The following is a 25065-nucleotide window of genomic DNA, read 5'->3' on the forward strand; positions in this document are numbered from 1 at the left end:
ATCTAATTGTAACAAACAGGAAAAGCATAAATATATATAGACTACATGGTAGATAAATAACAGAAAAATAAGTCAATAACATTAGCAACCGGAAGGGCCCTACAGATAACAATAGTACCTGTGGCAATGCAAGATGTGATAGCAGTTAATAAAAATATATCCTTGAGAGATCCTAACTCTTCTTAGTACATCTTCAGCCTGAAAATAAACTTCACATTTCCCCTTTTGCAGTTCTTCATTGGTTAACCACAGGGTTTTGAGGGACTTTTCAGAAAGTCACAAGTTTCCTCTAGTGGGATGCAGTTTGCTCTAGCGCCTTTCATTGTCTCTTATCATTATTCTTTAAGTGCTGGAAGAAGAATCACTTATACTTTACCTGGACAGGAACTATACAGCAATATATAAGCATTTACCAAAAGTGGCTGATGGAGGAATAAAAGCAGTAACCAATATTCAAAGTTTAGTAAAAGGATGTTCTAATTGAATGTCTTGACTTTGCTCTTACTTATCTACTTCTGATAATTTACACATAATAAATATTACTATGTCTTTTTGAAAATCTGGAGTACTTGAATCAAAATGTGGTAAAGTACGAGAATGCTCCTGGAAAGTCAAATTATTTTCATTTCTGTGTGAGGATGAGACTGACATGGAAAACTAAAACAGATTTCTGTGGCATGCATGTCACAGTCCAAGTGAACGTAGGTAAAGAGAAACCAGTTCTGTGAGAGGGTCTTTCATTAATTCAACAATTATTTCTATCTCAAGTACATGTCAGTCCCAGGAATTAAAAAATGATTAAGACAAACTCTTCACTAAGACGTTTACAGTTTAGGACATAGACAGATGAGTGACTACACTGTGGAATAATATGTATAATAATTAGTTACGGCTGTCACACTGATATCCCTATTATCAACTATAATTACTTGTCCTATTAAACTAACTTAACAGCAGCCAGGGAAAGGTTTTATCTAGCTTTCACCAGCACATATAACCATACATCTTAAACTATACATCTATTCACCTTAAATCTAAACAAAATCCACACAACTTAAACTTCAGTAACTGCCTTGATGTTAAGCCTCATCAGGACTTCCCTGGTGGCTCAGATGGTAAAGCGTCTGCCTACAATGCGGGAGACCTGGGTTCAATCCCTGGGTTGGGAAGATCTCTGGAGAAGGAAATGGCAACCCATTCCAGTATTCTTGCCTGGGAAATCCCATGGATGGAGGAGCCTGGTAGGCTACAGTCCATGGGGTCACAAAGAATCTGACACGATTGAGCGACTTCACTTTCACTTTCAAGTCTCATCACTTCTAGGAGACTTGTTTAGTCGTTAAGTCCTGTCGGACGCTTTTGTGACCCCAGGGACTGTAGCCCACCAGTCTCCCCTGTCCATGGAATTTTCCAGGCAAGAATACTAGAGTGGGTTGCTATTTCCTTCTCCAAGGGATCTTCCTGACCCAGGGATCAAACCTGCATGTATCTCCTGCATTGGCAGGCAGATTCTTTATCACTGAACCACCTGGGACGTCCCTTAAGGAGACTTAAGCTAACATAAAAAGCCTCCAAATATACATATAATCAATTAGGGTATTTAGCCCACTTTTTAGAGTCTAAAGGCCTTTACTATCTAGCGACTAAAAAGAAATCACAGCTAAACACCCCAAGCCACCTAATTTTAAAAACTGTTAAAATTAATTTAAAAAACAAAGTCAACAGTTTATAAAGCTATGACAATTCATTGTTGTTTTGAAATTTATTATTTTTAACTTAGGTATATTTAAATATTTTAATTAATCAAATGGACAGTTGGTTTTGTGGTTTTAAAGTATTTTTATTTTTGTTTAGTTTTGTTTCTAATCTCTCACAATGTCTTTTTAGTCATATGGGCGATTTCCATAGAATGAGTCAGCAACAAAACATCTGGGCAGAAAGTCAGTCTTGCTTAAATATTGTACCTTGCATATTTCAGGATTTTAAAAGAATTTTGTTCAAATATTTGTTCTAACAACAGGTCTCCAAGACATGTGAACTGTGACATATTGGGGATTTAAGACAAAGGCCTTTGAAAGGGAGACAATAATAGAACCTTAGGTTGAAGAGAAAGATACTAACCTTTATAGACACAACATGGACTGCAGTTGTGTAACATAAATTAACACATACACTTTCACACAGCCTCAGACATCTGCATTTATGATTGGGAAATGAAGGGATATTTACAATGATTCTCTTTGAGTGGGGGAATTATAAGTGATTTTCTTTTCTTTCAGGTTTTTTTTTTTAATGGTACTTTTTTAAATTAGGAAAGAAAAATATCTTTCTTTAAAAAAAAATGTACCCCAAAAAGGCAGATCTCTAAATCATTCTTTAGTGTAATTACTTGGTTCAATTATTAGCATACTACACTTCTGTAGGAAATTAACATCTTCAAATGTCTTTAAAAGATTCTAGAACTACAGTCTTAGCGAATTCATTTAAACAACATTGAGATTGTAGCTTTAACATTCATTAGAATCCTTTGACTTTACAGTAAAAATGGGAAGAAACTGAATTCTTCAAGCCATCTGCTGAATTACAAAGTGTTCTGGACCAGTAAAATACTTGTAGTTCCCAAGGGACGGTGGATCAAAGCTGGCAGCCCCTGCATTTGTGAATGGGAACACATTTCAGCTCCTCTCAACCCCCTGGGTGGCCTCTGGCTCTGCTATCTGATGTTTATAGTTTTAAGTGGTGGATTTTATTAGGATGCTCCTTGGGCCTGAGAACCAATCTGGTCCCCAACAACATTTTCTTCTGACTTTACCGAAGCACATTTCATTCCATCTGCTGCTTCCAGAAATCCTTTTCCCTCCACTTAGAGCAGAGCGTGAGAATGCATCCTTTATGACATCCACTATTCCTTTCGAGAACACAGAGACACACACCTTATACAATACATACTACACACACACACACACACACACACACACACACACACACACACACAGAGGCATCCCATATGCCTCACAAACACAGACCCTACCACACCCGGGAACATCTTCCTGGACCCTCAGCCTGTCAGGGGTTGGTGAGGGGGCAGCTAAGACAGTCCTTATCACAGCAAATGCTGATGTTCTCAACAGGACTTCCAAAACACATAAAAACCTCATCTCTCTTCGGTATCGATTTTTTTCTAAGTACAATTTAATTTAAAACAACTATTATTGCACAGATGATAAAACCAACACTGCTATTCCATTATAAACAATATAAAATGATCAGGATAATTAAAAAATTTTCCCATTCTTAAATTTTGAATACATTTATTGTCATTGTGCCTATTTAAAACAATACAGAATTTAAATAAGGATAAAACATTCTCAGAGAGGATATCATCTGACTTAAAACCAAATGACATGGAAAGAGTAGCAATAAAGGCAGTAATTTGTGAAATGAATTAAGTATAGCATAATACTAGTTTCATTTAAAGCTGGCATTAATGGGGCGGTGACTGAAAAGAAGAGTGATTGGGAAATCAAGTATTGTTGATTTTTTTAAAACTCTCATATGACCTCAAGATTTTTCTTTTAAACAAACTCAGCTGTCAGACTCTTAGGCAGTTGGTTTTCAAAACCAGGATAGACAGATAAAGGCTTTAATTGTTGAGCAGTTCCCTGGAGGAAAGAAACCATCATTACTCAGCCTTTGGGTCACATTCTCATTCACATGGTGTCTTAAAACCATCTTTTCTTGCAGACGCGCACTATGACTTACATCCTTTCGCCTCACTTGGCCTGACATCATCTTTGCCAGGGAAGACAAAGCCCAAGCTCTCCGCATGATGTGATTCCCCAAAAGAAACCAAGAGTTTATTGATTTAACATCCACTGAGACCTGAAGCCTTCTCCACGCCCCTGTCTCAGCCAGTTAGGCCATTCTGGTGACAGCAAGCTACCCTTACTCCTGACCTCCAGGAGCTCCTGGTGCTGACCTGAGCAGTGATCTCACCTAGAGGGCAATCAAGAAGGCCAGATACAACCCTAAGGTGACTGTCACTGATAACACTGTACTCTTGCACTATATAAGGGCCATAAGAGTAGCATTTACAACATTCTCATTAAAGAAAAACAACTTTCCTTGGATCATAGAGAAAGGGAATTCCAGAAAAACATCTACTTTTGCTTCATTGACTACACTAAAGCCTTTGACTATGTGGATCACAACAAAGTGTGGAAAATTCTTAAAGACATGGAAATACCAGAACACCTTACTTGTCTCCTGAGAAAGCCATATGCAGGTCAAAAAGCAACCATTAGAACTGGAATTGGAACAAATGACTGGTTCAAAATTGGGAAAGGAGTACAACAAGATTGTATACTGTCATCCTACTTTTAACTTATATGCAGAGTACATCATGTGAAATACTGGACTGGATGAATCCCAAGCTGGAATCAAGATTCCCAGGAGAAATATCAATAACTTCAGATTTGCTTACCAGGTGTCAATAGTGGTAAAGACCCCTTCTACTAGTGTAGTAGATGGAAGAGACATGGGTTCGATCCCTGAGTCGGGAAGATCCCCTGGAGTAGGAAACGGCAACCTGCTCCAGTATTCTTGCCTGGGAAACCCCATGGACAGGGAAGACTGACAAGCTACAGTCCATGGGATTGCAGAGAGTTGGACACTTGGACAACTAACACTTTCACTTTTTCAGATGTGCAGATGACACTACCCTAATGGCAGAAAGCAAAGAAGAACTAAAGAGCCTCTTGATGAAGGTGAAAGAGGAGAATGAAAAAGCTGGCTTAAAACTCAACATTCAAAAAACAAAGATTGTGGCATCCGATCCCATTACTTCATGGCAAATAAAAGAGGAAAAAGTGGAAGCAGTGACAGATTTTCTTTTCTTGGGCTCCAAAATCACTGTAGATGGTGACTGCCGCCATGAAATTAACAGATGCTTGCTCCTTGGAAAAAAAGCTATGACAAATCTAGACAGCATATTAAAAAGCAGAGACGAGACTTTGCCAACAAAGTTCTGTCTAGTCAAAGCTATGGCTTTTCCAGTAGTCATGTATGGATGTGAGAATTGGACCACAAAGAGGGCTAAGCACCAAAGTATTGATGCTTTTGAACTGTGGTGTTGAAGATACTTGAGAGTCCCTTGGACTGCAAGGATATTAAACCAATCAATCCTAAAGGAAATCGACCCTGAATACTCATTGGAAGGACTAAAGCTCCAACAATTTGGCCACCTAATGTGAAGAGCTGACTCACTGGAAAAGACACTGATGCTGGGAAAGACTGAAGGCAAAAGAGGTGAGATGAGAGGTGAGAGGCAGAGGATGAGATGGTTAGAGAGCATCACTGACTTAATGGACATGAATTTGAGCAAACTCCAGGAGACAGTGAAGGACAGGGAACCTGACATGCTGCAGTCCATGGGGTCACAAAGTGTCAGACACAACTGAACAACAACAATATTATATATGTTTGTGCCCCTGGTGGCTCAGCTGGTAAAGAAGCTGCCTGCCGATGCACGAGACGCAAGAGACATGGGTTTGATCCCTGGGTGGGGAAGATCTCCTAGAGCAGGAAATGGTAGCCCACTCTAGAATTCTTGCCTGGGAAAATTCACGGACAGAGAAGCCTGGCAGGCTACAGTCCATGGAGTAACAAAGAGTTGGACGTGACTGAGCGCACATGCACACACTGGCACATGTATACATATATGCACACACACACACTAATGGGAGGAATCTTTTCACAATGCTTATCAAATCACCATGATATCCACTTTAAAATATCTTAAAATTTTGTCAATTACATCTCAATAAAGCTTTAAAAATCCATTTGTATGAGTTCTGCCTCACTTGGGAAGGAAGAAAAGCTGAGAGGTACTGCAACTGATTTTATTAAACAAAATCTATCATTTTAGTTTTTTTCATTACAGTAAAACATCTACTGTAGAAATTTTAGAAAATTGATGAGCAAAAGGGAAACAAAAATGACTAAGATGCAATTTTTTATGGAAAGATAACCACCACTGGCTTTTGATTAATATATCTAATCCTTTTCTTCCCTATATATATGAATATATTTAGCTGCCTTAATAGTATGTCTTAGGCAAAAGACATTTACTATATCATCATCTATTTTATAAAAAATAATACAAACTTTATCTAATAATTTTGTAAGGAATTGGTGAAGCAAATTTACGGCTCTGGAAATACACTAAGATATCCTGAATTATGTCAATTATGTCCCTATCATACAGAAGGAAATAAAACTCTAAAGGACTATGTATTTAAATTAACTAAGGCAAGACTATAACCTTGCTTAGAAAAGATAATCATATTTATAGATAGTACTACATTAAAAAAGATTATATAGTTGACATCAAAGGAGACCTTCACACATAAGAACTCCACGTTAGGATCAACTGAACCCTGTAAGTTATTCTGAGTATCTATAATTTACAATATAAAATGCTGATTCCATATAAGAACCAGTTTCAAATTTATAGGACTTTTTTTAACCACACTCAAAAGCTAGGACTTATAATTTTAAGTCAGTATAAAAAACAAATTAATTTCATGTCAATACTAGAAGTGAACACCAAGATAAATCTAAGAACACTGGTGATTCAGCATGTTCACAAGCAACTCTCTGCTGTTTTCTGCTTGAAGCTGCTAAGGGAACAATAATCCAGGGTCAGGTAAACCCAGGAAAGGGGGGCTAATGGAAGAGTCATTTGTAAGCCATGGTGACAGCACAACAGGGGCCATTTCAAAGGGATTAGCCTGGGGCTAGCAGCACAGAGGACGCGGAAAAAAACAAAGTGTCATCCGTTCATTCACATCACATAATCTCTAGAAGCTAAGCGCTGATGAAGTTTTATTTATTCTTGTGTGTGTGTGTGTGTGTGTGTGTGTGTGTGAACTCTCTTAGGAAATTTCAATCACACAAAACAGTGTTATCAACTATCATCACCATGTTATACGCTAGATCCTCAGACCTTATTCATCTTATAGATGAAAATCTGTACCCTTTTCACAACCTTTTCCTGTTTCCTCCAGTGCCTGGCAACCACTTTTCGATCTCTATTTTTATGAGTTTGACTGGGCTTTGAGTTTTTGTTTGTTGTTTAGATCCCACATAAGTGATACCATGCAGTGTTATCTTTCTGTGTCTGGTTTATCTCATATACCATAATTCCCTCAAGGTTTATCCATGTTGTACCAAATGGCAAGATGTTTTTTTCTCGTGTTGAATAATATTCTGTACCACTTCTCTATTGATCGAAACATTAGGTTGTTTCCATATCTGGGTTGCTGTGAACAATGCTGCAGTGGACATGGGGGTGCATATATCTCTTTGATATCCTGTTTTTCTCCGCTTTGGAAATTACCCAGAAGTGGGATTTCTGGATCACATGGTGGTCCTATTTTTAAATTTTTGAGGAACATCCAATACTGTTTTCCATAGGGGCTATACCAACTTACCATCCCTACCAACAGTGTACAAGGATTCCCTTTTCTCCACATCCTCACCAACATTCATCTTTTTGATGACAGCCATTCCAACAGGTGTGAAGTGATAACTCACTGTGCTTTTGATTAGTGATGTTGAGTATCTTTTCATCCATCTGTTAGCCATTTGTATGTCTTCTCTGGAAAAATGCCAAGTCAGTTCTTCTGCCCATTTTCTAATCAGATGGTTTGGGGGTTTTGCTATTGAGTCATATGAGTTGCTTATATGTTTTGGATATTAATCTTTCATCAGATATGCAAGTATTTTCTTACATTCCATAGGGTGCCTTTTCATTCTGTTGGTGATTTCCTTTGCTATACAGAAGCTTTTTAGTTTGATACAGTTCCACTTGTTTATTTTTGCTTTAGTGCCAAATTCAAAAAATCATTGCCAAGACTGATGTCGAGGTGCTTACCACCATACTTTCTTCTAGAAGTTATAGTCAAGTCTTTAATCCATTTTGAGTTATTGATAGGATTGATTCTATGTATGGTATAAGACAGGTGTCTGGTTTCATCCTTGTGCATGTGGATATCCTATTTTCCAAACACTGTTTATTGAAGAGACTGTCCTTTCCCCACGTAATGTCTTATCTCCTTTTTTGAAAACTGACTATAAACATGTGGGTTTGTTTCTCGACTCTCTATTCCAGTCCATTGATTTATGTATCTGTTTTATGTCAATACCACACTGTTTTGATTACTATAGTGTTACAATATTATTTAAAATCAGGAAGTGTTTATCCCTTAATTGTCTGAATAATATGTCTTCTAGAAAAGTGTCCTTCATATTAATAAATGCATTTGCACAAATCAAATCAACTATAGAAAACAAATCAAGGATGAATACAACACAAGCAAGAACACAATTTTAAAATAATGGTCTCCAAAAAAACAGGTTGTTTCATGTGTTCACGATACATCCACTTACAAGAATACCGAGTATGCCTAAAGTTGTTATTGCTGTTCCTTGGGTCAGAGATGAATCAAAACTAAGGCATCCTATCAACAACACAAAGTCTGTTTAAAGCAAGCATTACAGAGTAGCTGCAAGAGGATCAACATTATGTTAAGGGGCTTAGAAGCTTTGAGTAAATGTCCAGCAGAGTACTCCAGCCCTCAGGAGCAAAGACTGGGAGTGGCAAAAAACTGTCAATTAAAAAACTTCTAAACCAAACTAATTGGAACAGCATCGTAGGAATAAAACAAAAACCAAAAACAGTTGTCAAAATAAGCCATCTGTATTTTGCCATATGTGTGGTACATAGTTTTGTGTACATTTACTGCTAAATAGGCTATAGTTTTCCTTAAGAACTCAGAGCAATTTGAATAGAATATTTCTCCGAAGAAATTGGGATAATACCCTCCACCTGATCATAGCGGTGGTCAATACCACCCATGAAAAGTGCTTTAAAAACTGTAAAGCACTATGCAAACATACATTTAAATATAGTTTGGGGACAGAGAGTTGAGAAGGTTGTGAACACAACTGGTTAAAGATTAATTGTTCCAGTCATAAAAGGCTCTCTGATAATCAAAGTTTCCTCATTAGTCCTTCAGGTAGCAGGTTGCCTAATGCACTTCAGACTTTCCCTCAGGAACCCGACTGCTCCCCTGAACCCCGCTCTGCTCCCCCTGCCCACATGGGCACAGTGCACTCTGGGTTGGCCGGCCTCTATCCCTAAGGGCACCTCTCCACCTGTCTGAAACCACCTGGAACACACAGCCGCCTCTTTTCCTGACTCCTCCCACTCCTCGAAGGCTCTTCTGGAGCCAAGCCCAACAGGTGCAGGCAAAATTGCAACACAACTGTGGGAGCGCTCAGGCTTCCGGAGGATTCGATAAAAATGGGCATGCAAGCCCAGGCTGCCCTGGTGGTGCCACACACCCTGGCTAGAAATGGGGCTGCCCAGGTGACCACATGTTCCCTTCCTTAAAACACATCTGCTCACAGTCTAGACACTCAACCTGGCCTTGTCTCTAGCAGCTTTAAGTTCACAACACTGTCCTGGAGTCCAGGCCCAGCAATGCATAGTTCTCTCCCAGCAGCTGCCTCTGAACTAGCTTCCCCTAAATACCATTATTTTATGGACAAGTTTCTTACTTTATGTGTAGACATATACACATACACGTATATGAACACACAATTTTACAATGTGTGTGCATACACACACACACACACACACACACACTTAGTTTTTTAAACCCAGGCTTTAATTAATTATCTCTTCCTGTTTGCTCCTATCTACTTTTAGCACCTCCCTTTTACTCCATTCAGAGAATAAAAATATTCCACACCCTTCTGGCTATGCCTCATCATAGTGGAAATAAAAGTAACCCATAGTTGAAATGTAGTAGCATATGCCACTTATTTTAAAATGCATTGAAAAGGAGGTAGAATAATGGATAGATACAGGATAGAGGAAATAAAGCAAAATGTTAGCAAATGCAGAATCTCAGTGGTAGGCATATTAGTGTTTACTGCATAGCAAATTTCTCTGCATATTCCATCAACTGTTTTGCATATTTTAAATGTATCATAATAACATGTTGGGAAAAAAAGGGGTAGAAGTGGAGGGATAAGATTTCTTTTTTCTTAGCATCAGAGCACTTGGTTATGGACACCTGGCTCTATCTATTCAACAGTTTCAACATTTATTCATTGTCTAGCATTTTCAGATTTTTATAGGGGGCATGAAAAGTGCTGTCAAAACAAAAATTGCTCCACTATAATAATATAAACAGGATAAACTTAATACATTTCAATTCTCAAAGTTTAAACAGCATAGGATAACGGTACAATATGCCAAGCCCAATGATATAAACCAGAGATTAAAGACTTTTTTCTATAAAGCGCTAGACAGTAAGTATTCAAGGGTTCCAATCTCTGCCACAACACAACTTTATAGCATAAGAGCAGCTGTAGACCAAATGTAAAACAATGGGCGAGGCTGTGTCCCAATGAAACTTTATGTGTGGATACTGAAATCTGAATCTCAAATAATTCTTACATGTCACAAAGTATTATCTCCTCTTGATTTTTTTTCCAATCATTTAAAAACGTGTAAGCCATTCTTAGCCTGTGAGCTAGACAAAAAGGCATTCGGCCAGACTTGGCTTTAGAGTCATCTTTTGTGATCCGATGTAAACCACAGGACCTTGGTCAAGTCTGGCCCCAGTTGTCAATGGCACATAAGGGCTCATAAATAGGAGAAGATCAAAGGATGTCATTAATTCCTACATGGCCAGAAAGAGAGCAGGCCCATCAGAGCACAAACACCAGTTTAGTAATATGTTGTAAAGATGATAATGCCTCAGAGAAAAGTAAAATGGAGAGCCAGGAATGCTCTCGCCACTATCTGTAACAGATTATGGAGCAAATGCCCAGGGGACACACTAGGAAAACCACAGAAATAAGAGAGCCCCGGGATTTCTCTGAACTGATACCATCCCTTAGGCACCCTCCTCTTTCTCTCTCCCATAGTCTCCAATATACTGAGAACTCTCCAGCAACCAAGAGCAAACAATAATTGCTTAACTTTCAACAGCTAGCTTTATAAACAATATGTAATATCTAATCCCTGAATGAAATCCTTAAGGATCCCATGCCTTCTGCCAGGGAGAGAGTAGCTTTTCCTTAGCATTAAAAGAAAGTGATGACTTTTTTTCTACCCATCTACCCGTCCTGGGTCACTAATCTCACAGAGGTTTGCACTGACCTGAAACACACCAGGCTCTGCTGTCTAGTGACCAGGCTCTCACCCCGGCTTTTCCCTCTCACAGTTCACAAAGCCTTCAGATAATCTCATATCACGACCCTTCTTTTTGCTATTTATTCTGTTTGCCCCAATTACTGTACAAAGGAAAACATGCTCAGTAAAGAAAATGCAGGAAATTTCAAAGGAAAAAAAAATCGGGCTAGTTTTCAAATATTGCTTCTTCTTTGAACAACCAGGCCGGAGGCTGGTGGCCCAGTAATGCAGTTCAGTGGCTGATGGCAATGGGGACAGGGCAGCCCCTCATTTGAAGGGGACGGTACACAAGAGGGCTTGTGAACAAGGCACCATCCGCAATGGGGTGCACACAAAGCAAGGCCACTGTGCCCAACACAGACCCATCAGACCATTTTTGTCCCCTAAAAATGTCTGACTCTTCTCTCTTTCCTCCGTGCCCCATCTTTTGCATAAATCCACCTCTTTCTACCTTTCTTTCTCACTCTTCCGCTCTCTTCCCTCCCTCTCCATCTCCTTTGAGAGAAAGGGTTAGATAGCTACTTTAAAATACATCCATGTCTCTACTCGACTTTCCAAAGGGTAAGCATTTCTTAAATTCATCAGTCTCTATTTTTAAAAGGCTTGATGCTAATTCTTGGCTCACAGCTGCTCCATCCCCCAGGGAAGGAAATTACTTAAAAACCTCCTTTGAAGGGGAGAACGGCATGAATATGAACAGGCCAAGGGTCTGGCCCCAATGACTATCTTTGTTCTCGGGAGCCTGCCCTTCAAAAGGGCCGCTTAGGGATTGCCTGATGTCCTTTCCCACAGGCCTGAGAAGGCTCCCCACTGTGTGTCCTTTCCAGGTAGCAACACCCAACCCCTGAATCCAGGGTGTCCCCAAATGCCAGAATTCCACTGGAAAGTCGTGTCTAGAAATTAAAATTAAATAACATGCTTATCTTTTTAAGAGCTGTATTAATATTCCTCAGAGGAAAACTGTTTCGGAGTTTTCTAAGAAATAACAGTGGATGAAAGAACTTTTCAGCCATTATTAAAACTAAAAGGGAGGGCACGCAGCTGCCTATTAACTGTCTCTGCTAACTTCAAAATGGGTCCAGAAAAGAAGAACTATTATCTGACCCTCAGAGAGACCAAGGCAGTCAATGGATGGTAGTCAGTGTACTGAATATAAACTGTACCTATGAAACAAACTTGAAATCAATCTGCAAACTTAAAACCAAGCTACCTTCCAAAAAACTAAAGGCATGGGCTGAAAACACGACCTATGTTGGTAACGCAAGGGTCTCTGAGGTCGATGCTAAAGGTCAAAAGAGCTCTCAACTGCTTCTTCCAGGTCTCTGACAACTGCACAAACACGACAGTCTCAGTGTTCAGTTATTCCTCATATTCTGGCAAATGCTACTTTTCTATGGCCTAAGTTATGGTGAATGGAAGAATAACAACAAAACACAAGAGAACCATATAGGTTCTTGTCGGGGAAAACAAGAGGGCAAGGTTTTTCTTGATTCTAAGTCGGGATGGTAGCAGGGAGGAAGCAGGGAGCTTAAAAATTAATGACAGAACTGCAATCAGAAGTTATAGACATTCTTTCATTTAATGCACACATTAAAGGCAGTTCTTAGCATTTTATTTTGCAGATGAGGAAGAGGGGTTCTGAGAAGCAAAGGAGGCATCAGATACTCTACCACCCCATGTATTCTCATAACACTCCAAATTTAAAGGGCCAGAGGCAACAAGGAATAAATTTACCGCAAGAGACCAGATTCCAGTGCAAGGAGGAGATCTGCCCTGCACTAAGGGGCAGGTGACCAGGACTCCTTCTCCTCCTCCTAGGCTCTCTTGGTCCAGCCTGAGCCTCCTGAGGGTCACAGTTTCCTCACTCCAGGCAACCTTAAAGCAGTCAGTTATCCCAAAAGGAAAAGGGATGTGGACTGCAGCCCATGTAGTGTTAAAGCTCGGTCTCCTTCAATGCAGTCTGGGCCTTCCCACCAGCTTTGCAGGCAAGAAGGAAAGCAAACAACTACGCCTTCATGCATATGTTCACGCCATCACTTTTTATCGAGCACCTATTATGTGTCAGGCAGATAATGTTCTAGATACCTAGGATAAAAGAGACAATGATCTCTGCCCAGAAAAAAAAAGAAAATCCATTCTTAACTTTAAAACACTGACTCAATGGACATGAGTTTGAACAAACTCCAGGAGATAGTGAGGGACAGGGAAGCCTGCAGACCATGGAGTCGCAAAGAGTCGGACACAACTAAATGACTGAACAACAACTTTAAAACGCTAAGGTTATATTAGTAGCATGTTAGAAAGTGCTAAGTGCTGGGGGAGATATAGGGCAGAAAAATTGAGGGGGGTGGGGTGTAGGGTAAGAAGTGAGTTTAATAGGGTAGTAAAGTTCCACTTCACTGAGACAGTTACACTTGACCAAACACTGAAGAAGGTGAGGATTAACATGTGACTCTTGGGGAGAAGAGCATTCCTGGAAGAGGGAATAGACATCATATCTGTACGATAAGCTTAAGTGGACAAAGGAGTCACATGTTGTTGAAGTACTCATAAGAATGATGAATACAAAGGAGCACTCACTCTCAGGATTTTAGCCTTACACGGTGCATTCTCTGTACAAAGGTGGCTTAATATATCTATGTATGGAATTCAAACTACCAGTGCATATGGGCATATGAAATAATGCGGGCTGAGCAGAGCACTGGGAATGCTTCTGAAATTTCACTTTCCACCTCAAAGTCCCCAGAACACAGCAGCCAAGGAGGACTCATGGCTTCTGTATTCCAGTCGGCAAACGATCATTTGGAGATAAGACCTCAGCCAAAAGACCTCTGCCTGTCCTAGGATTTTCTCCTGGCTTACCATGGCGTGCTATCAAAGGAGAAGTGTTGATATTTTAAATGTCACTCACAAGAGAAGGAGGATGTGAAATAACCATCTGAGGTAAGTCCCAGTAATTCAGCCACTGACAGCTCACAAAAAAAAAAAAAAAGCTCAGTATTTGGAAATGGTCCAAAAAACCCTACAAGGTTTGTGTTTTGAAAGACAGTATTGCATGCACATCTAAATAGGGGATTTTCAAAGGCTCTGGAGATCTTTGCCTAGACAGCCTTCTTCATAGGCCTGGATTCAGAAAGCATCAGAGAAGTTTCCTGGGAAGTTCCCAAGGGGAGCAAGCTGTACCTGCACTCTGTGGGGGGGCAGGGCCATCCCAGGCTTGTCCCACAACAGAGTATGCCCCCTACCCACCATGCGTGGTGAGCAGTGATGGCAGCAGGGACCTCCCCACGGTACCGAGCTGTCACTTCTGGACTTGCAGATGTAAAGCGCAAGGATGTGCTGTGATCTGAGAGGGTGACATCAGTGTCAGAGACCCAGGAGGCCCGTCCCCTCCAAGCCCTTCATTCTGGCAAAGAGGAACTAGAGAGTAGGTGATCTACCCAAGGATACACAAGTCAAAGTCAAAAGATGAGTTTCCTCACTTTGTCTCTTGGATTTTTTTTGGTCTCTGGGAGATCAACATCTAGAGAGGCAGATGTGCGTGCTCAGTTGCTAAGTTATGTCTGGCTCGTTAAGACCCCCATGGATTATAGCCTGTCTGGCTCCTCTGTCCATGGGATTTCGCAGGCAAGAACACTGCAGTGGATTGCCATTTCCTCCTCCAGGGAATCTTCCCAACCCAGGGATGGAATCCCCGTCTCCTGCATTAGAAGGCGGACTCTTTACCACTGAGCTACCTGGAAAGCCCAGAGAGGCAGAGAGTTGCCCCCAGATGAAACACCCCATCCGTGAAGTATGCAGACCCCAGCTCTCCTCACTGGAGTGTGTAGCGCATGTAGCCGGCTACCAGTCTTTGCTTTCATGGAATGTTTGTGGAATTCTATTTCCATCAGCTAAGTAAGTACAGAGGACTAATGTCAACTTTGACCCTCCACCCTTCAGGCGTCCATTTTCACAGACTGCCTGACAACAGTGTGTTCTGTTCAGGGGGTTCTTCCCATCTCTTCCACCTTGGCCCCACTGCCAAGAGTCTTCCCTGTTCTAATGGGGAGAAATCCTGTTGAACTAGCCTCCAACTGTCTTTGAAGCAGAAATCAGCATATGGAGATGGTTTAGTCTGGGTTCTGAGTTTTCAGAAAAATGCTTTTTATAACATTTCGAATTGGCCTCAACATCAAAGAAGGCATGTCACCCACAAAAGCAAGCAGCAGAGAACAATTAAGGATAGCTGAAGGGTGAGAAGTCAACTAGATTTGGGCACGGTGACAAGACCACACCACTATCACCTCAAAGGACCATCCACTGCACAGTTTCACAAGAGTGCCTTGGAGGATGCTGCTCAAAAAGCTTTGCCTTCGAAAAAGATGCCAAACATACTAGGTTAGTACCATAACAATTCTCTAAAAGCTTCCCACCCATAGCAAATGGAGTCAAAGTGCTAATATTAGAAAAACTCAGGTGTCCCTCAGTTGGTAAATGGATACACTGTGGTGTATTCATATGACAAGACACTACTCAGCAATAAAAGGAATGAACTAAGATATCAACAACGTGAATGAATGTCAAATGCATTATGCTAGCCTGACTTAAAAGGTATATATGCTATGATTCTATTTCTATACCATTCTCAAAAAGGAGAGACTAGAGGAACAGAAAACTGATAGTGGTCAGATGCTGGGGACAGTGGGAGTGCTAACTACAAGAGGCGCAAGGAAATTTGGGAGGGATAACAAAACTGCTGTATCTCTCAATTGCAGCAGAGGCTACAATATGGATTTGTTAAAACTCATAACATTGTACAATATAAAGTACAATATTACTACACACCAAGTATGTCTGAAAAAAACAAGGCCAACAAAAAGATCTAGTACTAACCAGGAAAAAGTGCAAAACCCAATAAAGAACTTAAATATTTGCTGTTTCCAGGTTCCATTTTAATATTTAAAAACAAACTTACATCTCTCTGTACTTTGGTGACTCAACTGACTGGCCGTGCCCTTCAGAACAACTGACTTCTCACTCGTGGTAGGAGCAACAGGGGCAGGTAATTAAGTTCCTCAAACATTCAAGCATTCAGTACATGCCAAGCATAAGGAGAGGAGCATAGGCAAAAGAGAGATGTCCCAGACCAGTCCTTGGAGAGCTCATGGGGGAAGGGATGAAAGGAAAACACATGTTTTCTGGACATGGACCAGAAGCCCCCAATCTAGATGCGGCTGCTTTGTCAGAAGAAATACCACAGGGGTTTTTTCCGAAGTTCATATTGTGTCATTCATTTATTCAACACATTTTTGAGCAGCACGCAGTGAAAAACAGAGATAGAGAAAAGTCCTAGAACTCACCCTCATTCACAGAAAAGACATATCCTTCCAGCCCAGTTGCTTCCATGGGCCACCCACAGATTTCCATGGGATAAGATGGGACCTTGGGGAAACTGCAGGGCACGCCATTCAAACGGTCAGATGTGAATGTGCATGGCTGGTGTCCTCTGGAATACTACGGGGAGGTGGTTCCAGCAAGGAACCCACCCCAGCTCCACCTGCAGGCTTCTGAGAAAGACACAAGTTCAAGAGGCCAGGTCTGTGCTTTCCAGCTTTTCTCCCCCACCTCATGGACCATGCAGAAAGGATATATGTGCTGCCTGCAGCCTGAGATAACCAGCCTCGGGACTCCGTTGCCCTCAGGCCATGCCCAGCTACCCTGAGGGTGAGGAGACCAATGTCCCACGGCCCAGCCCACCTGGAACATGAAGGGCGCTCCTTGACCCTCTGTTCAAGGAGCCTTGGAGGACAGATCCAGAAGGGTACTTGCCAGTGGGTCTGGAGACCGGGAAACTGAGTTCTTCCATTATGGCACCTCGTGCCTACTTGGTGCCTTCAGGAGAATTAGAAACAGGTGCCCCCTCCTCCAGAAAGATGCCGCTGAGCATCAGCTGGACTTCAGCCCTGACCTCACTGCCCCTAGCCTGCTGCAGAGCCTCTGGCAGGACACAAACTGGGCGCCGTGCAGGACAGCCTTACCTAAGAGGCAGTTCTGTCCTGTGTGCTGCATGTAACCTACCTACCTGTCATCGGGGAGACTCAGCAAATTCAAAGTACTGACCAGCATGCCTGCGATTTTTTTTAAGGATAGCAAACATAAATACCTAGGAGCTCATATTTCCTAGAATGAGACTTCATCAGTCTAGATCAGGCTTCATTTCTGAAGCCTCCCCCGCCCCAACTCACATGGACTGCTCAAAATGGCTTTTCTGCTGCTCCCCTATAGCTAGGGGCATCCAGCTAGTCCTCAAACCATGTTTGATGACCAAATGGCAATCAAGGAGCTCACTATCAGGAATAAGTACACTTGGAGCGACAGTTCACACTTTATACCCAAAGGAATTCCAAATGGGTCACAGAATTTAAACGTAAGTAATAAGACTTCCCTGGTGGCACAGTGGTTAAGAATCCACCTGCCAACGCAGAGGACATGGGTTTGATCCCTGGTCTGAGAAGATCCCACTTGTCACAGCACAACTAAGCTCGTGCACCACACTACTGGGTCCAAGCTCTAGAGCCCAGGAGCTATGACTACCGAGCCCAAGTACTGCATTACTGAAGCCCACACACCCTAGGGCCCAGAGGCCACAACTGAGTCCTTGTGTTGCAGATATTAAACCCCATGCGCCTAGAGCCTGTGCTCCACAATAAAAGAAGACACCGCCATCAGAAGTCTACGCACTACAACTAGAGAGCAGACCCTGCTCACCGCAACTAGAGAAAGCCCCTGTAAAGCAGCGAAGAGCCAGCACAGCCAAATATAAGAAATAAATAAATTAAACAAGTAATAAACCAAACCATAAAAAGTATGAGAAGAAATGATAGAAAATAATTTTAATAAACTCAAAGTGAGCAGAGACTTGCCAAATGTGATATAATATCTAAAAAGATGAAAAACTGTTGATAAATTCAACTACTTTAAAAAAACAGAATGGTGAAAATGTTTGGAGCTAGATTGTGGTGTATAACCAGTGTGAATGTTCTTAATACCACTAAACTGTACACTTAAAAATGCTATGTTTTATTTTATGTATATTTGACACAATACTGAAAAACATACATATATGGGAAAGAGACCAGAAACAAAGTCAAAAGACAAAGGAGAACCTAGAGAAAAGATGTGTAAATCGTGCAACAGACATAAAGCAGTTTTCAGTATATAAAGAGTTCCTGCAAATTAATAGAGGTCTACAATGCTACTGAAAAATGAACAAATAGTATGAACTGAAAGTTCACAACAAAGACAAATAGTTCTTAAACACATGAAGAGATGCTTATACTCATTCATATTCAAAAATTAATGACAGAATCCCCTGGTGGCCCAGTGGTTAGGACTTGGCACTTTCACTGCAGTGGCCCGGGTTCAATCCCTGGTTGGGGAACTAAGATACTGCAAGCCACGCGGTGGAGCCAAAAAAAAAAAAAAATTAATGAAACCACACCTATCAAAGTAGCAAGTACCCAAAAATTCCAGAAAAGTGGGGAGAAAGTGGCTCTCTCAATTGTACTGGGTGGCACTATGCTGTGCTTAGTAGCTCAGTCATGTCCAACTCAGGGACCCCATGGACTGTAGCCCACCAGGCTCCTCTGTCCATGGGATTCTCCAGGGAAGAATATTGGAATGGGTATTGTTTCCCTTCTACAGGGGCTCTTCCCAACCCAGGGATCGAACCCAGGTCTCCTGCATTGCAGGCTGATTCTTTACCAGCTGAGTCACAAGGGAAGCCCGTACTGGGCAGTAAACTGGCTTATTTTCTATAAAGAGCAGCCTGGAGGATATCTATCAGAATAACAAATGCTCCCCTCTGACCCAGCTATTTCACTTCTTGGAATTTATCCTACAGATAATTTCAACCTTTTATGTAAAAGTTTTCATTACAGAATTATTTGTAATAAAAAACTGGAAACAAACTCTAAAAGTTCATAGATAGGGAGAGAGTTAAATAAATTACAGTAAACCCATAGAATAGAGTCATTTCTCTTTGTGCAATAATGGGCTGATTTTCAAAACCTGTTGTCAGGTGAAAAAAAACAACTGTAGAACAATGCCTAGAACACGATCTCATCTTAGTAAACACATGAAAATATGCAAAAAGTTTTTCGATTGAAATATGCACCGGCTCCACCTGGAAGGATCCGCAAGTAGCTGAGGAGCTGGTGGCTGGAAGATGGAAGGAGGGACACGATTTGCCCTGCGCGTCCTCTCTGGCATCTGTGTCATGCGACAGGCATGACCTGTTCCATTTCAGACGATGTGATCTCTCTCTTGTTCCCATCACTGCTTACCCACATTGACGACTGATGACTAAGGAAGTCTCCACACTGATACACAAGGAGGCCACGTCAAAGACGGGGCAGAGAGTTGTCAGGCCTGATAAAGTGGGAAGAAAGGGACACAGAAGGAAATGCTGTCCTCTCTCCTCTTCCTTGTGTCCCTGCTCGAGTGCTAACATCCCCCTAGAAGGCAGGGCTCTGTCGGCCAGCTCTGACGGTGGAGACAGTCTTTGCTGTCTCTTCTTTCCGGAGCTTCCTCACTGCCCACCAAGGACCTTGTCCTCATGGAGTCCCACAAACTGGCTCCAGGTCCCAGCTTTGAAATCTCATTCATCCCTGTGAACAACATGTCCTCCAAGCACACATTTGGCACCATCCTTGGGACTGGGCTCAACAGTGAGTAAGACAGGCAAGCACTTGCCTTTTCAGACCATAACGATGAAACTGGGAAGCGCTCTAGATGACCAGCGCTACTCACAAGAGCCCACTGCTCATTTTGTAGGAATTTTGTGAACTGCTGGTTAAACACAGCCACTGTTAAAGAATGCAGAATCCAACAATGTACACCAATCCCAGCAATGACATCAAAGGCTGAAAACACAGCACTACCATAATCAGCAGTGCTGAAGGTGAAAGGGGTTCAATTTACTGAATATAATTTGTACAAGGGTGAGAAATAGTCTAACAGTAGATCACATGTCAGATTCAGGGGCAATCAATTTATCAGGAAAAGAATTAGCAGATGGACAAGAACTGGCATTTGTCAAAACATCATCAAGCATAGGTTTGTCAAAAATTAACAAATGCATTCTGGCTATATACTGGCTATACGAAATTTATAATAATGAATATGGATATTTTGTATTATTTGTCAATTGATAACAATTGACAAATAATACAAAAATCCATATTCATTATATGCATCCATGTGTATATTATATATATGTATATTTACATGTATGTAAGTTCTATATACACATACACATATTTCAATTCACTGTGAACTGACCTATGCTACCTTGAGCCTATCTTCTCTAAACTCTAGTTTCCCAATCTGAAAAAGAAACAAACAAAAAAAACACTTTCCACCTACCTTCAAGGGTCAAAAAGGAAACTCTAAGTCATAAAGTTGAACCCTAATTGTTTCCAACATCCTAATTTTTCCCATCTCTCAGTGGCTGATTTTTAAATATATACTCCCCAGAACTGTCCCCTTGTCTTTGGCTTTCGAGCAGCTGTCTTCTTGCCTGTAACCTCTTTTTTATCACAGGAAGTGCTACCTGAGAAACAAAAGCTTCTCTGCCCTGGAAACTGCTCTGGTTCCAGGTGTCCCTGTCCTCCAGAGCAGGGGTTCCCATGCTGGCAGTCCCCTCTCTTGTTCCCTGAGTGAGGAGGCTAATTGACATCTTGTCATAAGGCTGGCAACGTGCCCAAATCCTCCGCAGCAGAAACCCATTTTCTCATCAATCCGTTTACACGATTCCACCAGAGCCCTCTGTTTCTCCTCTCTGGGTACAACTCCAAGCACTTCCTAGAGAACTAATTATAAACCATAATTAAACCTTATCTTTTCAGAACATGATACACCTTTCTACTTGCACTAGAATCAATTAAAATTTGGTGGAGAAGAAGTCAATTCCATATCCAGACCTCCTTTTTCCTTTTTGAAGTCCCAGTTTTCCAGCATCGTAAAAAAAAATAGCAAACTTGACGGGACTCACATCAGGGAGAACACCAATTGCAGAGAGCTTTAACATCAAGTCCCATGGGTTTTCACTTTTAAATTGCAAATATTCTAGGGCAAACAGTTGTGCTGTAGAGGCTCCATTCACAGACTCAGCACACACGTGGGCTGCTTTCTCTGAGAGCCACACAAGCTGTGACGGCACATCAGTGCCTGATGCCTATCAGCTCTGATACCTTGCTTTCCCTTCAGTAACTGATGTGGGGTCAACCACAGCTTACTCCCACCAGGCTCCACCATGCTTTTTAAAAAAAAAAAAAAGACAATGAGAATAGGTTACACGATAAAAAAAAAAAAAAGTGCCACCAGATTTGGAGGAAATTATCAGGATGCCATGATGGAAAGGACATAGCCATTCTGTCCATACCCTACTCTCCAGCGAGCTACTGACATTGGGACCCACTCTATACCTTTAAGGGGCTGATGCTATTCCAAGGGTTATTCCAAGGGGCTGATGCTATCCTTGAGCAGGGCTATTCCAAGGATGAAAACATACTATGCTTCTTAAGGAAGTTTTTAGTGACGATTTAGCCCCCCTTAAAATTCATAGGAGGTACGGTACAGTCAGGCATTTCAGAATTCTGTTGATTATGGCCAATGAAGGGAACTGACCACCAAACAACAGGTACTTCTGGAGTACTTTCTCTGCACAAGATGCTGGGAACAAAAGAACTATGACAACTTAAGTGGCTTACAATACAGGGAAGATAGACACATAGAAGAGAGCCTCTTGATGAAAGTGAAAGAGGAGAGTGAAAAAGTTGGCTTAAAGCTCAACATTCAGAAAACTAAGATCATGGCATCCAGTCCCATCACTTCATGACAAATAGATGAGGAAACAGTGAAAACAGTAACAGAACTTATTTGGGGGGGGGGGGCTCCAAAATCACTGCAGATGGTGACTGCAGCCATGAAATTAAAAGACGCTTGCTCCTTGGAAGAAAAGTTACGACCAACCTAGACAGCATATTAAAAAAGCAGAGACATTACTTTGTCAACAAAGTCTGTTTGGTCAAAGCTATGGTTTTTCCAGTAGTCATGTATGGATATGAGAGTTGGACTATAAAGAAAGCTGAGCACCGAAGAATTGATGCTTTTGAACTGTGGTGTTGGAGAAGACTCTTGAGAGTCCTCTGGACTGCAAGGAGATCCAACCTGTCCATCCTAAAGGAGATCAGTCCTGAATATTCATTGGAAAGACTGATGTTGAAGCTGAAACTCCAATACCTTGGCCACCTGATGTGAAGAACTGACTCATTTGAAAAGACCCTGATGCTGGGAAAGATTGAAGGTGGGAGGAGAAGGGGACAACAGAGAATGAGATGGTTGGATGGCATCACTGACTCAATGGACCTGAGTTTGAGTAGGCTCCAGGAGTTGGTGATGGACAGGGAGGCCTGGCGTGCTACAGTCCATGGGGTCACAAAGAGTCAGACATGACTGAGCGACTGAACTGAATACACACAGGGACAGCCAGCGATGCAACATGGAGGGTCTAAATGCTGGATGACTGTGTCAAAGAGGAAATATCCAAGCATTTGCAAGAGGAAGGAACACTTTGCAAGGGCACGGTCAACAGTGACTTCCTGGGACAAATGGAATGGAGACCCAGTATTCAGAGTAGAGAGGCGGGTCCTGCATGCTGACAGTACAGATTCTGAGCACCTGCACCAACAGAGGGGAGCAGTTTCCATGACAAGCCCAGTGCTATTTCACAGCCGTCATTAGTGGGCATCCCTCTCCTCCATCCATCCACACAGCCAGCACCCCCCCCAAAACAGTTCTTCGCTCTTCTCTGCCCAGCCAGAGGCTGCCCTACACCCTGCCCCACCCTGGCTCCCTGCAGGGGATTAACAGGAAGCACTAGCAGGAAGGAGGATGGAGAGATTGGGGTGGTGTTCTTCCCTGGAGTGGCATGTGCTGAAGGCCCTCCTGGGTTCCTGGGTAGCTCCGATGTATCATCTTCCCAGACAGTGCGTGCTTGGCCATTCTTCACTGTGACCATCAAGAGCGGACTCACATCCTGCCAGCCCCCTGACTGACCCATTTCCCTTCCCCACCATGCCCTCCCAATCAGCCTGGATCCTTTCACATCCTCCACCACTGACAAGCTTCCTCGGGTAAACTCCACGTAAGTGCCCCTTCCCCCAGCGAGCTGGGAGAGGGCAGAAAGCATTCTTCACACCTCCTGCCACATCCCAAGACCCAACCTTTCACCTTCAAAAGCCCCCTGCCAGAAGGAGGCGATATGGGAGGCAGTAACTAAGCTCTGTGTGTTCCCCACAGTCCCACAGCATGCTATGCCATCCAGCCTGCTGGAGAGGCTGGAACCGCACTGTAGGCTTAAGAGAATGTAAAGCGATTAAAAAGCAAGGAGTTGAGAAGATCCCCTGGAGAATAGCCAATCCAGTATTCTTGGCTGGAGAATTCCACGGACAGAGGACCATGGTGGGCTACAGTCCATGGGTCACAAAGAGTCAGACACGACTGAGCAACTAACATACTTTTCTCTAGCTCTGACTAAAAATCAGAAATCAGTATTAAAAAGAAAACCACATAGCTATTCAGGTTAAAAACAGTCATGGAGACAGTAGCAGAAGGCCACCCTTGGGAGAGAGCAGAGTGGACCAAGAAAGAGCAGGCCATGATGGGGACCCGGGTGAGCCATGACACAGAGCAGCCTGCTCAGCAGGGAGGGGCAAGGCAGAAACTTCCATGTGGGCCATGGGTGGCTGTCACCCTGGGTGAGCAACACCATGGAGTCTCTCCAGGTCTTACTCACTGTCTGTGTGCCACTCCGTACTACTGGGACACAACAGATCTGCCCACTGCAGGGACAACATAAAGACCAGACCACAACAACACCTGCCCCAGAATTCTGGCTCACACCAATGGTAGCCTGCTCTCTTCGTTCCCCAGCTCTGGACACCTAAGGCCAATACCTTCTTTCAGAGGCAGTTTCTTTGCTCACTGGGTGCAGGATCTTCCTTGCCTACCACCTGTTCCAGCCCCTAGGTCCATTTGTTAACACTTCCCTGTCTTGATCCTGTAAGCCCAGTGGTTCTCAGTGGGCTGGGGTGGGGGTAGGGTGAAATATTACTAGCATCCAGAGGGCAGAAGCCAGGGATGCTGGCTTCCCACAACCACAAAGAATCATCTCGACCAAAATGTCACTAGTACTGAGGTTGAACACTTCCAGTTTAAAGGAAGGAAACACGTACTGAACATGTCGTATGCCAGGCATTGCTCTGAATGTTTTAAAGTTCTTTGAACTTCCCCCTTCCATGACAGTGGCAGAGGAATAGGCCACAAAGTAAGCCCATCACCCAATTTCCAGTCATCGCTTAGCAATCTGGGGTGTCCAATGGTGGCTTCCACTATTTTAAACATATTATCCAAGGCCAATGTCTTTCTGTACCTCAGTTTTCTCATCTGTAAAATGTGGGTTACAAAACTTACCTTCAGTCATTGGTCTAGAATGGGTTCCCAGTAAATCTTAGTCTCCTAGTCTCTTCCTTCATGTCTGAGTTCCAATTTGTTTCAGGGAATAAACAAGTAGACACACACACACACATCCACTCGGGCACCTACCTGCTTATGTTTTTAGTCCCCAGAAAATCTGAATGAGTGAATAAACAAATGAACCCTCAAAGTCAGAATGGCCTCTCTTTGCTAGAAGTTCAGAAACAGTTTTTCCTACTTGGTTTCTCTCACTTCTTATTTAGGTTTTCTAT

General features: G+C 42.3%; 1 protein-coding gene and 1 long non-coding RNA gene across 10 annotated transcripts in view; both read right to left on the reverse strand.

Annotated features, from left to right (window-relative positions):
• The window catches only part of LOC132659150 (uncharacterized), a 30537-nt gene extending 5903 nt beyond the window's left edge, over positions 1 to 24634 (reverse strand). Inside the window, exon 1 of the long non-coding RNA XR_009599149.1 lies at positions 119 to 24634. This is a non-coding gene — a long non-coding RNA (uncharacterized LOC132659150). The remainder of the gene's footprint in view (positions 1 to 118) is intronic.
• DAPK1 (death associated protein kinase 1) overlaps positions 1 to 25065 on the reverse strand; it is a 206090-nt gene that overhangs the window by 168144 nt on the left and 12881 nt on the right. The gene's annotated exons all lie outside the window — the stretch shown is intronic.

The sequence above is a fragment of the Ovis aries genome, chromosome 2, assembly GCF_016772045.2.
Source record: "Ovis aries strain OAR_USU_Benz2616 breed Rambouillet chromosome 2, ARS-UI_Ramb_v3.0, whole genome shotgun sequence".
Lineage (NCBI taxonomy): Eukaryota > Metazoa > Chordata > Mammalia > Artiodactyla > Bovidae > Ovis > Ovis aries.